The sequence below is a fragment of the Erinaceus europaeus genome, chromosome 1 (assembly GCF_950295315.1).
Source record: "Erinaceus europaeus chromosome 1, mEriEur2.1, whole genome shotgun sequence".
NCBI lineage: Eukaryota > Metazoa > Chordata > Mammalia > Eulipotyphla > Erinaceidae > Erinaceus > Erinaceus europaeus.
Window position 1 is genome coordinate 47,139,032 of NC_080162.1, and position 3,707 is coordinate 47,142,738.

At 47.6% G+C, this 3,707-nt stretch overlaps 1 long non-coding RNA gene across 1 annotated transcript; it reads right to left on the bottom strand.

The window, feature by feature from the left end:
- LOC132536765 (uncharacterized) lies at positions 1–2,222 on the bottom strand. Its single transcript, XR_009548285.1, has 3 exons — positions 2,066–2,222; positions 1,650–1,786; positions 1–117 (listed from the first exon to the last, which is right to left on the bottom strand). It is a non-coding gene; the product is annotated as an uncharacterized LOC132536765 (long non-coding RNA).
- Between the last annotated feature and the right edge of the window lie 1,485 nt (positions 2,223–3,707).

The following is a 3,707-nucleotide window of genomic DNA, read 5'->3' on the forward strand; positions in this document are numbered from 1 at the left end:
TGACTTTTAGCAAGTGACTTTGATGTTCTCCCTGGGCCTTGGTTTTCTCATTTGTAACTGGAAAGTCATTTCTCTTCTTTAAGAACTTCAGCATTCTGGGTCAGAGTAGTGGTGTACCTGTGGTGTACACAGGTTACAATGTGTAAGGAACCAGGTTCAAGACCCCACTTCCCACCTATAGGGGGAAAGCTTCACAGGTGGTGAAGCAGTGCTACAAGTATCTCTCTGTCTTTCTCACTCTCTGTCTCCCCCTTCTTCTCATTTCCTGGTTGTCTCTATCCAGTAAATAAAGATAAAAAAAACTCTAGGGAGTCAGGTGGTAGTACAGCGGGTTAAGCACACGTGGAGCAAAGCACAAGGATCGGCTTAAGGATTCCAGTTCCATCCCCGCCTCCACACCTGCAGGAGGGGTCGCTTCACAAGCAGTGAAACAGGTCTGCAGGTGTCTGTCTTTCTTTCCCCCCTCTGTCTTCCCCTCCTGTCTCCATAGGCAAATGTTTTGTGAATAGGACAGAGAGCTGTCCTATGCAACACCGATGACACCAATAGCAACAGCAATAATAACTACAACAGTAAAACAACAAGGGCATCAAAAACGGAATAAAAAAGAAAAAGAATTCTAGCATTCTCAAAGTGGTGGGCCCACAGACTCCTGAGACAGGGGTCCCTAAGGCCCTTGTAGGCAATTCACAAAACATTTGCCTTTTTCATTTTCAATCTCATGTGTGAAGCATCTGGAAAGCTCACACATGGCTGTTTTTTTTTTTTTTCCTTTGTCTCCAGGGTTATTGCTGGGGCTCAATGCCTGTACTATGAATCCACTGCTCCTGGAGGCCATTTTTTCCCATTTTGTTACCCTTGTTGTTGTTGCTATTGTTGCCCTTGATGTTGTTGGATAGAACAGAGAGAAATAGAGAGACAAAAGAGGGGGAGAGAAAGACACCTGCAGAGTTGCTTCACCACCAGAGAAGTGATTCTCCTAGCTCACGGGTTCCAACCGGGATCCTTACGCCCATCCTTGTGATTCGCACCATGTGTGATTAACCCTCTGTACTACTGCCAGGCGCCCACAGACAGCTACTGAGACTCCACATCGCTACTAAACTTGAAGAAATTGGTGGTGCATTTTGGTGTAGAGTTCTAGAGTAGGCACTATATTACCATCACCACCCTCTACCCCCTGCCCCCAACTCGGCCCTTGGAAGCTGAGTCTTCTCCAGATACTTCAACCAAAACAAAATATCACAACAGAGGAAGGCAGTTGCAGTGAGGACAGCCAGCTGTCACCCATCAAGCCAGCCTCTTTGAGCAAGCTGCAAAAATGTAAACAGTGCTCCTGACGCCAATTTTCTCACTACATTTTTTTCTTGGTCTGGAATATATGGTGACTTATTATATAAATGGGAGTTACATTAACATGTACTGGATTATTGTTGTGAAGTGAATAAAACAAATACTGAGTGTATTTCTCAGTTTTAATTTCAAATATGAGTATCAATTGACAGCATAAGCCATATAAATATAATACTCTTGGGTATGGATGTGTGTGTGTGTGTGTGTGTGTGTGTGTGTGTGTGTGTGTGTGTGTGTGTGTAAAGGAATTCAAAGGCCAAAATGTTTGGAAGGGCTGCATTAATGCATACTTGCACCCTGTTCTCCACATAAGTCTTCTTCCTTCCTGGCCTCTGTTTCTCCACCCAGGAAGGCCTGTACCCAGGGTCCCCAGGCTTGAGTGGGCACTGAGTACAGGGACCCTAGGTGGCTTCTGATTTTGGAACCTCAACAACTGAGGAGAGAAGGGAGAAGCCATTCAGGAAAAGGCACCTTGCAGAGCCAGAAGCAGCATGGGGCAAGCCCCAGACCTGGGGTGGAACACAAAGGTGGTCTGAAGTGGCAAGTAGAAAGTTTTGGGGGTTTCTGGAAAGGGGCTCCTCCACTCAGTCAGTGTCTAAATGTGGTCAGGAAACAGATGGAGGAGCCCAGGCCATTTGCGATGGATAGCTCAGCACTCCGTGGGCCAGTAGGTGGGAGCCAGTCAGCCCCAGACAGTGATCCCTGTACTTACTCTTGTCCCTGATATCTTGGTCTCATGGCAGCCTGGGCACCTGGGAAAAGTAGGGAAGGGCTTGGGACAGAGGAGCAACTTCACCACCAGATGTGCTTTCCATCAGCCTGGCAGAATGACAATGCAAAACAGAAGTCAATTAAAAAGTCAGTCTGCATTAAAAAGAAAAAAACAAATAACTGTACATCTCTGGTTTACAAGTCCATATCCAGTCAGGGTATAAAAGCCTTGGTGTTGGGTGAGATATGACCTCACAATCAGGGCTTTTATTTGGGCATCAGAGAGGTTGAGTCACTTACCTGAGGCTGCACAGCAGGAAGAAACAGAGCTAGAATTTGCACTCAGCCCTGGGCCCAGGCCCCAGGTCCTTGGTTACCAAGATTTGCTGCTCTGAAAGCTTGTTCATGCCCAGCCCAGGGCAAACTGTGAGGCTCAGAGTCTGAGCCATTTCTAGTTTATAGCACCTGGGGTTGGGGTCTTGGACCCAAAGGGACTCTGGGGTGGCTGGCAGAGGAGGGCATGTGTGGTTAGGCTGGGTCCTTCTGTGGGGGCTGCCCAGGGTCCCCTCTGCCTCCCAGGAAGGGAGTGAGACGACCGGCAGGACAGGTTAGTCAAGGTTCTCTACCTGAGCCTGACTTCCTGCTCCTTTGCTCTTCCTGGAGATGCCCCAGGAACAGTTGTCACAGGTGCCACACCTAAGGTACCTGGAGGGAAAGCAGAGTCCCAGGGGACATAGCAGTCCCTAGGTCAGTTCCCCCTAATGCAAAAGTGGGGAGCCTCATGTCTGCCAAAGGCCATTTAGATATTTAGTACAACATTAATCAGCCATATAAAACTATCAGCTTAAAAACTAGAACGGGGGGGGGCTGGGGGGGAGGAGTGGTGGTGTAGCAGGTTGAGAGCCAGTGTTACCATGTACAAAGACCTGGGTTTGAGCCCCCAGTTCCCACCTGCATGAGGGGAGCTTCATAAGTGGTGAAGCAGGTCTGCAGATGTCTATCTCTCTCTTCTCTCTATCTCCTCTGTCCCTCTCAATTTCTCTCTGTCCTAGCTAATGATAATTAAAAGAAAAAAAATGGCCATTGGGAGCAGTGCAGGCACCAAACCCCAAAGATAAATGTAGTGGCAAACAAACAAACAAAGCCCAAGCAAAACAACTGACACTGAACACATATTGCCGTGAGAAAAGCTCTGACTGAGCTCTCATGATTCCATCTTGACTTCCCTGGGCAGATGACCTCACCAATGTGTCCTGGAACCCCACCTCTCCAGACCCTGCCCCACTAGGGAAAGGTAGAAACAGGCTGGGGTATGATCCAGCTGCCAATGCCCAGGTCCAGCAGAGACGCAACTTAAAAAGCCAGAAATCCCACCTTCTGCACTTCAAAAATAATTTTGGTCCATATTCCCAGTAGGGGAGAAATGTTAGAGGGAAGATGACCAGAGGGCTCTGAACTCCAACTCCATCAGGAACCAAAAAGAGTGGAGGAAAAAAGGAAGGACATTCGGACGTATTATTTGGAAAGGAAGAGATGATGGGACCGTAGGGAAGAAATAGGCAAATATGTACAAATAGACAGATAGTTGAGGAAATAATAATTAACCCATATCTGCAACCTTAAGAGAACAGCTGTAGCTTCCA